This window comes from Oryctolagus cuniculus, chromosome 2, assembly GCF_964237555.1.
Source record: "Oryctolagus cuniculus chromosome 2, mOryCun1.1, whole genome shotgun sequence".
NCBI lineage: Eukaryota > Metazoa > Chordata > Mammalia > Lagomorpha > Leporidae > Oryctolagus > Oryctolagus cuniculus.
In genome coordinates, this window is record NC_091433.1 from 103798388 (window position 1) to 103811495 (window position 13108).

At 46.3% G+C, this 13108-nt stretch overlaps 1 long non-coding RNA gene across 5 annotated transcripts in view; it reads left to right on the plus strand.

The window, feature by feature from the left end:
- LOC108175989 (uncharacterized) overlaps positions 1–8104 on the plus strand; it is a 58954-nt gene extending 50850 nt beyond the window's left edge. For 2 of the 5 annotated variants that reach the window (XR_011386438.1, XR_011386439.1), the window contains exon 5: positions 138–8104. This is a non-coding gene — a long non-coding RNA (uncharacterized lncRNA). The remainder of the gene's footprint in view (positions 1–137) is intronic. The other 3 variants (XR_011386442.1, XR_011386441.1, XR_011386440.1) reach the window with 3 other exon arrangements.
- Positions 8105–13108: the final 5004 nt, after the last annotated feature.

Consider the following 13108-nt stretch of genomic DNA (forward strand, 5'->3'; position numbering starts at 1 on the left):
GTGAAAGAATAGTTCTGTTTCCTTTATTAAGGTATACAGCTAGTTCAGTACGATTTCAAGAGGGGCACTTGATATGCTGAGTATGGCACAAAGACCTCGGGTCTGGTTTTAATCTCTGCCCCTGCTTTATCTTTCAGAACAACTGCAATTGGAGGACAAATGCTCCACGTCCCCTCTGCCAGTTGGCGCTTATCAAGGGACGGTGGAGAAGAGGGACCAAGTGCCAGGGTACGTGTATTACTAATCAGGAGTTGTCTGGACTCTGCCTCCGGAAGCAAGTGCTAATATGACTTTTGACAGGAGTTTTTGCAAGTTGGTGTAGCCTAAAGGTGGGCAAACAAGACTCCCAGGCTAGACCTCTGCTGCCACCTGTTTTTGTCAATAAAGTTTTATTGGTGCACGGAGACACCTATTTGTTGATGTGCTGCCAATGGCTGCTTTTGCACCACCTTGAGTGGTTGTTAAAGACACCATATGGCCCAAGAAACCTGAAATATGTCCTGGCTGGGTATAAGCCCTGACATCCTCCGCCCCGTTAACTGAGCATCTGTTAAATATTTAGTCCCTGCTGAGAAGTGAATTTGTGAGTGCTTTTCCAGTAGTACTCAGTTGAAACAATGCTCAGGGCCCTTGGCGGTGTCTTAATTCTGTGATTGTTCAGAGGGAGAGTATGGATGGCAGGAAGCAGGACGGATTCAAGGCAGGAAGAGGCCAACAGTTGTCCTCTCAGCTGCAAGTCACTGACCATGCTACCTGGAGAAGCTATAGAGATGGCTGGAACTTCCAACTTGGAGTACAACTTTATTAACTGTATTCATTCAGGCCTTACCATCCATATCATGGACTTGTGTTTCCAGGCCAACAGGTGGGTGCCCTTTGCCACCAGCTGGTGTTTGGAAGGATCAAGTCGGACAATATGAACCCAGCTGTTTTCTAAACTATTAGGGTACTATATTTGTGGTAAGAAAGCATCTGAGTGGATGTTATTATCTCTATTTGGCATTCAGGGAAATGAGACTTAGGTAACATCAAGTGGTAAGCCAGTGGAAGACCTGGAAGCTAGTTTCTGACTTCAAGTCTCAGCTCTTTCCAGTTTACCATAATACTTCCTCTAATGATGTGTTGCTGTGGTTTCAGAAGTGTTCAGTCATTTGGGTTGTTTTTTCATTTATTCACCATTTGATTATTATTTAAGAGCTGATTATAGGGACTGGCACTGTGGCATACTGGGTAAAGCTGCCACCTGCTGCACTGACATCCTATATGGGTGCTGGTTTGAGTCCCAGCTTATCCATTTCTGATCCAGCTCCCTGCTAATGCACCTGGGAAAGCAGTGGAAGATAGCCCAAGACCTTGGACCCCTTCACCTACATGGGAGACCCAGATGAAGCTCTTGTCTCCTGGCTTCAGCCTGGCCCAGCCCTGACCATTGCAACCATTTGTGGAGTGAACCAGTGGATGGAAGATCTCTCTCCCTGTGTCTCTCCTTCCCTCTTTCTCTCTGCCTTTGCCTTTCCTTCTCTGTAATGCTGACTTTTTCGAATAAATAAATAAATAAATTTTAAAAAAAGAGCTATGAGCTGGAAGAAAGCTGAATATTTCCAGGAGAACAATGACTCTGTAAATAAGGGACTTTGAATCATTTTGTCCTTGGACTCCTGAGACTGAGCCTGCAGAAGTACGTGGATTCCCCTGATTTCCCCTGTGCTTTCCAAGGAGCTGGCTTTTATTTGGGATGTGGAACAGAGAGTAGGTGAGATGGGAGAGAGAAGGCAATCCCATCTTTCTTACAAAATGTTGCCAGAGGCATTGTTTTTGTGGGGAGCAACCCGGACTAGACTAAGTTACTGGAATTAAGACTTATTCTATGCATCTGCTCTCCCACAATATGGCGCTGGGAGAGGAGCAAACAGCTTCTACACAGCTGCCTCCAGTTCAACCAATAAACTGTAGGACCTGCTCCTGATTGGAGGAGAGCAGCGTACTTGGCGTGTGGGTAGCAGAGTTGGGATTGGTGGAGGAGGACTATAAAGGAGGAGAGAGACAACATGCACCAGGAACATCTATGAGGAACATCTGAGCAGCCCCCAAGAGAGCCGGCCGGCGGTGTGCCACTCCCCCGCGGAAGTGGGGAAAGTGGCTAGGGGGAACCGCCCTTCCACGGATGTGGAAGGGATGGTAGCCAACCCGGGAAGAACCAGCAGCAAACCCGGGAAGGGCCGAGCAGACAAAAGAACAGCGCAGGGTCCTGTGTCGTTCCTCCATGAAGACGGGGAGCGACAGTTTTATGTTGTGTGTGTATGCATGTGTCTCTCTGTGTGTCCATACTGTGACAGAAAAGAGAAAGAGAAGCCGGCGCCGTGGCTCAATAGGCTAATCCTCCACCTTGCGGCGCCGGCACACCGGGTTCTAGTCCCGGTTGGGGCGCCGGATTCTGTCCCGGTTGCCCCTCTTCCAGGCCAGCTCTCTGCTATGGCCAGGGAGTGCAGTGGAGGATGGCCCAGGTGCTTGGGCCCTGCACCCCATGGGAGACCAGGAAAAGCACCTGGCTCCTGGCTCCTGCCATCGGATCAGCGCGGTGCGCCGGCTGCAGCGGCGGCCATTGGAGGGTGAACCAACGGCAAAAAGGAAGACCTTTCTCTCTGTCTCTCTCTCACACTGTCCACTCTGCCTGTCAAAAAAAAAAAAAAAAAAAAGAGAAAGAGAGATACTGAAGTGTTGATGAAAGTAGATTGTACTGTCAACTAAAGGATGCAGACAGCCTGGGCTTGTCAAAGAAAGTTAAGATTTTGTACCTAAAGTCCAAGGAAATACATATCAGAGAAATGGTCAAATATCAATTATCCCGCTAAATGACATATATTAAAAGTCAGATATTGACTTATTCTACCATCTCTTAAGTAAGAGGCCCCATTCAGATTCTATTTATTCAGTGATGTATCTTGTAATTCTTAAAGAAGTCTTTATTCATGTTTTAGAGAGAGAGAGAGAGAGAGAGAGAGCACACTTCCATCTATTGATTCATTCCCCAAAGGCCAAAAACATTCAGGAGCCAGACATCAGGAGCTGGGAATTCAATCTAGGTCTCCCACGTGGATGGCAAGAACCCAAGGACTTGAGCCACCAGGGCTGCCTTCCAGGGTCCACATTATCAGGAAGCTGGAGTCAGGAGCCAGGGCCCAGGAGCAGATTTAGGTATTCCACTATAGGACATGGGTGTCCTAATCAGTATGTTCACTGCTAGGTCACATCCCATCCCCATGTCTTGTAATTTTTGAGATGATGATCATCAAATGTGCTTGGAGGAACCTGCTCCTACCAAAACATTAAATTTGCCTTGAGATAAGTGAAATTCTTGAAATTTTCTGTTTTTGATCTTTTCCTTTTGACAGCAAATGCTTGCCAATATTTTCCTCATATTTAATGCAATTGACCACATGTTCTCTTTGGATTTATCGTGAATCAAGAAGTCATTTGTATGCTCCAGAACAAAGGTGCCAATGAAGTTGCCCAATGGAAAAAAAAAAAAAACCAGTGTTCCAGAATTTTCCTTTGTACAGTTGTCACCTGAAAAGACATCTGAGAGGTATGGTATTAAGCTCTACCCCTTTCAGGTTTCCCCTACAGGGGGCTGTCTGTTGACTGAATTTGGTGTGGTGATATCCAACTCTGTACTCCATCCGTGAAGTTGTGCTACTTCTTAGACATTTCCAGGGCCAAGGACTCTGCTGTTTTAAGGAATATCATTTGTTTCAGCACACAAAAGGCACATTCATAGCAGAACTTAGAGCTGCCACAGATAACACTTTTCACCTGTAAGAAATTTGTAAATATTAACTAATTTATTTAACTTGACTGTGCTGGAGTGAATTGCCTTCCATTTGCTGGGGATTACATTTCTTTTTCTAATTCTAGTCATTTAGCAGGTATTCTGCTGAGAAAAATTGTCACTGTGTTGGAAACACTTTATAGAGGGGAAATAAATCTTTCAGCACAGTATAAAATTCCACTGCAATAAATGACCATATCCTCAATGTGATTAAGCAGTACTCTGGAAGAAAGTTAAACATCTTTGAAAACTATAGGAAATATTACTGTATTACTACTGCTACTTTTGCTACTATTAACTTGTGCGCTGTTTTTAATGGTTTATACGTACAGGTTGAGTCTCCCTTATCCAAAATGCGTGTGGCCAGAAGTGTTCCCAAGTTCAGATTTTTTCCAGATCTTGGACACATCCTGAGACATCTTGGGAATGGGACCCAAGTATATACATGAAATCCATTCATATTTCATGTGCAACTTATGCATGTAGCCTGAAGGTAATTTTATATAACATTTTTAGTGCACCTGTGTTTTGACTACCACCCATCCCCTGTAGTCAAGTGGGGAATTCTGTACTTGTGGCATCATGTTAACACTCAAAAAATATTTGGATTTGGGAACATTTCAGATTTGGTATTTTTAAGGTTTTATTTATTCTTATTTACTTGAAAGAGGACGACAGACTGAAAGACAGGGAAGGAAAGAAAGAAGGAAGGAAGGAAGGAAGGAAGGAAGGAAGGAAGGAAGGAAGGAAGGAAGGAAGGGGAGGGAGGGAGGGAAGAAGGAAGATGGGTTTTCTATCTGCTGATTCTCCTCCTAAATGCCTGCAATATCCAGAGTCGGAGCAGCCCTAAGCCAGGAGCTGAGAACTCCATCCAGGTCTCCCATGTGGGTAGCAAGAGCCCAAGTACTTGAGTCATCACCTGATGTCTCCCAGGGTTCACATTAGCAGGAACCAGTGATCTCCTTAGTCCTCACAGCAACTCCACAAGCCAGTCCTCACAAGAACTTGGTCTCTGATCTGGAATAGGGGTAGCTTTTGGAAGAAGGGCTGCAGACCCTTCTTCTGATGCAGAAACAGGAATCTCTTCCTTCATTCCAGCTGAACTACATCTCCTTGTAGCTGTCTGTGATTCACTCCAGACACTCACTTCTCCTTCCTCCTCCTCCTCCACTTCCTCCTCCTCCTCCCCACCTCCTCCTCCTCCTCTTCTTCTTCTTCTTCTTAAAGATTATTTATTTATTTATTTGAAAGGCAGAGTTATAGAGTGGCAGAGGCAGAGAGAGAGAGAGAGAGAGAGAGAGAGAGAGAGAGGTCTTCCATCCACTAGTTCACTCCCCAAATGGTTGCAACTGCCAGAGCTGGGCCAATCTGAAGCCAGGAGCCAGGAGTTTCTTCCAGGTCTCCCACATGGGTGCAGGGGACCAAGAACTTGGGTCTTCTTCCACTGCCTTCCCAGGCCACAGCAGAGAGCTGGATAAGAAGTGGAGCAGCCAGGACTGGAACCAGGACCCATATGGGATGCTGGCAGCACAGGTGGTGGCCTTACCCCCTATGGCATAACATTGGGCCCCAGTTTTACTTCTCTTAAAAACTGCCTTTTGTTTATTTGAGAGAGAGAGAGAGAGAGAGAGAGAGAGAGAGAGATCCTATCTTTGGTTCACTTTCCAAATGCCAGCAATAGACAGGTAGGACCAGATCAGCACCAGGAGGTGGGAACTCAATCCAAGTCTCACAACCAGTTGTGAGTTTTTAAAATTATTTTACAAATTTTTAATTAAATAGATTCAATGTGATTTGTAGACACAATTCTTTTTTCTTAAAAAAAGATTTATTTATTAATTTCAAAGGCAGAGATGCAGATGGGGAAGGAGAGACAGAGATCTTCCATCTGCTGGTTCACTCCCCAAATGGCCACAACAGCCGGGGCTGGGGCAGGCTGAAGCCAGGCATCAGGAGTTTTCATCCAGATTTCCTATGTGGGTGCAAGGACCCAAGCACTTGAGCCGTCTTCCACTGCTTTTCCAGGTGCATCAGCAGGGCGCTGGATCGGAAGTGGAGCAGCTGGGACCTGAACCAGTGTCCATATGAGATGACAGCACTAACCAACCACTCCCCTCCTCCCCTCAGTCGTGATTTGATGCTGCACAGAACCTTCGCCAATGTGGCCGCCCATTTTTGGAGTTCTTAGCCTCCAGAGCCATGAACCAAAACAAACCTCTTTGCTTTATGAATTACCTGGTTTCAGGTATTCTTTTATAGCCACAAAACTGGACTAAGACTGTTTTTATCCTTTTTTCCCCTACCAGGCATTACTTCGGGCCCCCATCTCTTTGTTGATTCTTTCATTTCTGACTCCTTCCTTCTCAGGTGCTCATGTGCTCAGTTGCTCAACTGTGGCCAGGCTGGAGGACAGAAAGGGACTTGTTCCTTGATTACACCTTTGAGTTCTGTATCTGATGTTTTTGTCTCATAATAAATTTCTACTTGCTACACCTCTGTTGTTGGATTTCTGTTTCATTCATCCAGAGGCAACCCTTTACAGTACTGCTTAGTCTTGGATCAGCCCCAACTGGAGACTTGAGGGAACCCAGCGTAACCAGTAAATGAGTCTGTGGGGCTGTGATCCGTCACTACGGAGAGGGTCAAACCTGGGGAAGGGGACATAAGGGTGGAATAAGAGCAGGTGCAAGGCAGTTTGGGCGAACCAATGTCTGAGGACCATGTGGAGAGATGGAGTTGGATCTCAGAGGTTGCTTGAATAGACTCATGACATCCAGGACTGAGGCCTCTTCCCTTGCCAGCCCTAAGGACCGAAGGCACACTTTAGGGGAAGGTGAGGCCCCAGGATGGAGTTTCTGCCACCTTTGGAGTATGAGGCTTCCAAACAGAAACTAAACTGTTTAAAAGTTGTATTTCTTACATGCCCGCCTTGTGGACTGAGGATCATACCAACTACACAATCACATGCCAATCACACCAAGAACACACCTGTGACAGTGAAAATGCATAGTTTGTGATGGGCCACAAAGAGGATACTTGCCTTCCACTGTTGCATTGGTCCCAGGGTAGAACCCAGAACCATGAGGTTTCTGGGGGGTACAGGGCAGAGCTGTTGGGGTACACAGCTCTGGTGTCTTGTGCTGATCTCTGGTTCCCTGGCAATCTATGACGTGCTTGTGTGTCCTGGGACTGGTTCCCTTATGCACCCTTTTGGGTGGAGATTCTGGAAGGGAAGTAGAAAGAGGATGCTTTTCTCTCTGTAATTCCTGAACACTGCTGAGATTGAAGAGGAGAATCAGTTTCCATCATTTTGGGATGATTAAAAATGAGCCCAGTCATTTCCTGCATTCTTTCAGCCTGCTGCTTTCTCGATCTTCCATTCAACCAAATTCAGTTCCTTTGAGCAGCCACATGGAGGTTGCCTGGTATTCTGAGTCAACTACCTGGCTCTGGCTCTGAATGCCTCTAAACATTTAATAACCGTGTGGTCTTAGGCAAATCACTTTCTCTCCGTTCACATTGTCTGTGACGTGGAGAGAACCTCAGGACTTAGCTCCTTTGATCCTGTGATTCTGTGGGGTGGGGGTGGAGGATAAGGACCTTGTAACACAGCTGGCACACCGTGGGAGCCAATGAATGCCTTCGTGTCAGCCGCTGGCCCAGTATGCTGGCGCTGGGACTCCCAGCCAGGCTCTCTGACCAACCCCTGGCTACCTAGGAGACAATGGATGCTCAGTACCACCATGGCAGAGCTGTATCCTCAGGAGCAAATGTAACACTGTCATTTCACGAGAGCAGCGAGTAGCAAGCCCACTCTGATAGCTGTCCATAGATGGCCTTGGAATCGAGGAGCCTCACCTTCTGCATTTGGTTTGAGAGGAGGAGGTTCGCTCCAGGTTCCTCCCTTTGGACTTCCTTGACAGCCATTGCCCATCTCAGTGCCCACAGAAGGAGACTTACGCTGCACCCCACAGGGCTTCCCAAAGTTGCTGAGTTGTGCTGCCGAGCTGAACTCCTGATAGGAAATCGAGTGAACTTGGAAGAAAAAATCTTCTGAAATGAAATTCTAAATTGTATCACTTCTTTCCTTGGCTCGTTTCTAGTAGTGCTGCCTAGTGATGGTGATCACCCTGCTCCAGGCCCCACCCCGGGAAAGGGTTCTGTGACAGTTGGTTTCACTCTGTTGTTCAGAGGAGATGTATTCGGATGAGCTGCTTCCCTTCATTCATTATAATGCAATCATCTTGCTGGGGACAGAGATGAATGCTGTGTACTTATCTGATTAAACTGCCTGTTGTTTTAAATCTGTTTTCGTGGAGACTCTTTTCCTCAGATAGGCATTCAATGACAAAACACATTAAAAATTATATCTGTATCAGTGGTCTCCTCTGTCGTATTTATGTGGTGCCTGTGTGTGTTTGCATGTGCTGGTGTGCTAAATCACTGCTCCCTTGCATGATCGGTATGAGTTCAGCAATTAAGAAACAATGCAGCTTAAAAAAAGTAAGATTGGATGTTTATTTGATTGCACGTTGAAAATAACCCAGCACGGTTTTGTAAAGCTCCAGTTAAATACATTGCACTAAAAAAGTACCAGGAAAATACTGTATTCCCTGAAGTCTTTCACCTGAAAGCAGACTCTCCATTGTCATGGACAATTTGGTAGTCCTCACATTTTTCTCACACAATGGTGGGAAGGAGGTCTTCAAAAAGTTCGTGGAACATGTGTGCCATGAAAAAACTATGCATGGGTTTCAAAAAAAATTTTTTGCACTGAAATAAACATCTTTTAGAATTCACTTTCCAAGAACTTTTGGAAGTACTCTCATAATTTTGCTCTAAAGCAGGGCCAGGGCGAGCAAGACAGCAAATGTCTCAGTTCTTGCCTGCTGTGGTCATCACAATCTTCATTATTTCTTTGAGTTTTTTGCCTCCAGGTTGCCAAGAGAGTAATGCCTTCCCCAGAATCACCAAAAAAAAAAAAAAAAAAAATCAACAGCAGACTTCATTGAAATCTGGGTCTCTTAATGTTTTTCTCTTTCTTAAGCGATTGCCTGGTTTCTGAAAAATGAGGTTTAACTCAAAGGACAACATTAATTGGGGGTGAGTGAGTTGATCAGAGAGAGAAAGTAGAGGTAGATACTTTTCCAAGTGACTGAAAGATAGTATTTACATTTGGGATTTCAGTTCCTTTCAAGTTTTACACTGGGGCTTCAGGAATGTTAGTAGATGAGAAGAATGGCCAGGGCATTTTCATGGCACAGCTCACTGCTCTATTGTCTCATTAAAGGGATGGAAAGGCTTTGAAGGAGACAGCCTTGTACTCTTTCTCCCAGGGGGCCCGAGAGAGCAAGAGGGAAGAGAGAAAGGGGTGGAAGGGGCACTGACCACTAGCAGGTGGCCAGCTTCTTGATTTTAATAATTCCCCACCTTTCTGGTGATGGAGGTGCTCATGTCATAAGTCCTTGAGCATTTAATTTGGCTCAATAAGAGCAATACGCTTTATAGTTAAGGCAGTTTTATAACACATAGAAGAAGCAATAGATTCTCATATCAAGAAGCTAAGGCAAATGGGAGAGGCATTTTTATCTTTATTTTGTAGGAGAAGAAGTTGAGGTTTCAGTGGGCTGTGGTCTGTCCAGTGAAGGAGAGGCAAGTCCAGGTCTTCAGACTTGTAGAGGAAGAGAAAAGGGGTTGATAGGGTCAGACTTACCCTCGTGGAGCTCCCGACCATGGGATGGGCACAGCTCATCTTCAGCCATTGAGGTCTCATGTGGAGCCCCTTACAGCACAGCCCCCTAGAGGAGCGCCGCTCTAGCCAGTGTGCACACCGCAATGCAGAGTGCTGGTTTCCACTCTCGATGCTGCCTGCAGCTTCCAAACTATTCAGACAAAGGACCCTGAAATGCATCTGGTCAAGCTTTGCAAGAGGAGAAAACTTATCCTCTGATTCCCGAAGCCCCGAAGTCAGGGATTTGATTATGCTTATCATGATCTCAGCTTCCACCGCTCCAAATGTGATTAGTTTTGTAATTACTTAATGTCATTACCTGTCATCAAATCCAGACAACATTGGTCTCTAAAACCTCCCCTGGCAGAAAATCCAACAACCTGTCATCTTTCTGCTGTTTAACACAGTTTCTTGAATAATTCTGGCAACTGTCCCCTCATTCTTAAGACCGCTGGTCTGAAAAGCTGGGCAAAAGATATAGTTCTTGTATTTTTTTAAAGGCAATTTAAAATACTCTAGTTCCAAACCTTTTCTTCACTCCAAGCAAAGCACAAATATAATCTTTTCAGCAAATTTTGTACCCTGCTGTATTTTCCTTCTCATATATTTTGGCTATATTGCTTTGGGCAGAATGGCCAAATAAGAACCCATTTACTGCAGGGAGACACCCTGTTAGGGGATATTTTTACCTTGTAAGAGATGCTGCCTGTCTCTTATTACTTACTTGCTGTTAAATACTGGGTAAGCATTTTCTTTTCCTTTGCTTATATTCAGTCTTCCACAAACGTGGTTTGGAAGCAGGTTATGTGCAGGTCCTTGGGACACAGTGGGGGACAAAGTGGCTACTCCCTTGTCCTCCAGGAGCTTATGCTCTAGTCAGGGAAGGTAGGCAATCAGAAGTGAGCATTTAGAGGTAAAGTGCACAGTACCTCGGCTGAGCATTTTTCGTTTGCCCCAGCAGACGCCTGCCTACCACTTCCGGCCCTGCTGTGCAGAACTTTGAGCAGGGGGTCATCAAGGAGAAAGGCAAGAACAGCTTCCTTGCCCTCAGGTTCCCACTGCTTCTGGAGTAGGACAACGAAGAGCAGGACAGTGAGCTCAGGGAACTGATGCCTCAGTCCCTCAAGGACGGCAGCCAATTGTGACCGAATTGGGTTCTTCTTGGGAGGAAATGAAGCCTTCCAAGCAGTGGGATCAGCTTTTCCCAACCGAGGGAATCAGCCCTTCCTCTCCAGTGGTGGGAATTAGAGCTCCCTAATGGAATGAGCTTGTCCTCATCAACGGAGGGAGTCACCTGTCCTCACTGGAGAGTGTCCGCCTTCCCTGCCGGAGGGAACCAGCCCTCCACTGTCGAGACTGTTACTTTCCCTAATGGAATGGAAGGAATTTGTGAGTTGGTGAGACTGACCCTTCCCAGTGGAGTGAATCAGCTCTCTCCAATGCCTCCAAGAGCTTAGGAGTGAAAGCCGTTCTTCACTGTTTTGGTTTTCTTAGGCCTGGCAGGACCTCTGCAAAGAGATTCTTCATTAGCCTCTACCCAGTTACCCATTTTGGGCCATCTGCTTCCCACAGGGACCCTGCCTACCCTCAAGGATTGGAAGGTGATCAATGCCTTGGCAAAATGTCATTTCTGGGGTTGGTGCTGTGGCATAGCAGGTAAAGCCACTGTCTGCATCCCATATGGATGCTGGTTTGAGTCCCGGCTGCTCCACTTCTGAGCCAGCTCTCCACTGTGGCCTCGGAAAGCAGTGGAAGATGGCCCAAGTCCTTGGGCCCTTGGACCCATGTGGGAAGACCTGGAGGAAGCTCTTTGGCTCCTGGCTTCGGATCAGCGCAGCTCCAGTTGGGCCAACTGGGGAGTGAACCAGTGGATAGGAGACCTCTGTCTCTCTCTCTCTGCCTCTCCTCTCTCTCTGTGAAACTCTGAATTTCAAATAAATAAATAAATCTTTAAAGAAGGTAATTTCTTCCATTCTCCAGTTCATCAGTAATATTAACTTGTTATTACCTACACACCTTTGGAATGACTGCTCGCTGGTGTCAGGCTGCTTTTCACTCCTGGGACTCAGTTCCTCATTGATAAGCCATGCAATTCACCACCATCGCACATTATAAAACAAGGGAGCCCCCAGGACACGCTCACATGCTCTGTGTAGGCAGCAACTGCATTCTGTAATGCACAATCCTCAGCTCCTCCTATGGAGTGATGGGGAGACAACACATCACCTCCTTGTTCATGGCCCGGTTCGGCAAGCCCCACCTACCTGCAGGACAGTGTCCCAGCATGCTCCCGGAGACTTCATTCCCAGTCCTGCCTCCTGGCTCTGCCAGCTCAGTCCTCACTCTATGCTCATACGGCCACCTGGCCACTCCTGGTCCACCACGAAAGACACAGTTCTAGTGTCCTCCCTGCAGAAGCCACCACTGTGTTTCACCATTTCAAGAAAGGGCAGGTCTTCTAAAGCTTTAGGAGAAGTGCATTTGTGTATCACTGAGCTGTCTCTGTCCACAGAACCTTTTTGTTTTCTCGGGATATTTTGTGGGTCCGTGATCTCTTTTGCTTGCCCAGTTCACACTGGCCCAAGCTGTCCACATAAGCCAAACCATCTTGCCTGCCTCTCGGCTTTAACTGCTTCGTTTGGGGGAGTGAATTTGGGCTCAGAGCTCTGCAGCGCATGGCGTCTCCTCCTTTGGAAGGCAGGTTCCAAAGATTTCAGATGGTCTGGAGTGTGCCTCCCATTTGTGGGTGGTGCAATTCCTAGCTAGCTTGCTTCTGCAAACCCACGTGGGTGCCATCCGGTCAAAGAGCTTTGTTCCTCTGCTCAAGTCGTCCAGGTCACTCCATAACTTCCCCCCTAGAGACTTCAGTCTGTGTTAAGGCCATGCTACAGCTTCCTGTGCAGAAAACCCTTGAAATGTGAAATCCCCCACATCTCTTGATGATAAAAGTGATGCAGAAAGAAAAAAAATATCCAAGAGCATGGTTACCTGATGGTACTTATTAGTGAGCTCCTCCTCAGGACTGCGAGGTTTCATGTGGATTTGAAATATGCTCAGGGGGATTTGTCAATATAACCCTCTGAGTAGATGCCGGCCCTCTTTTGTGCAGTATTTTCATCTGTGATAGATGAAATAAGAATGATAGTCTCCACTCCATAATGCACTCAAGAATCATTCAATATGAGTTTAAATTTAAAACTCTCAATCTGCAGCAGCCTATTACACACACACACACACACACACACACCCCAGTCTGGCTAAAAAATATCCTCAGGAAACCAGCCTGCAAGAAGGGAGGGTGAAACATGAATGAGCTATTTAGCTTTTCTTGGAAAATGGCATAATTCTCAGAGGAATGAGAAACGAAGCATTCCCTAGATTTTTGTCGGACACATGTGCCAGTCCACAAAGTGCTGGAACCCCAAACAGAGAACCTGGCTTGACTTCAATGTCAGTAATTCAGGTGTTTGTGGTGGAGAGCAAACACCACCCAGAAGGCAGTGTCATGAGTTACCAGAAGTTCCAGTGTGTAATAGAATTTAAGGCAA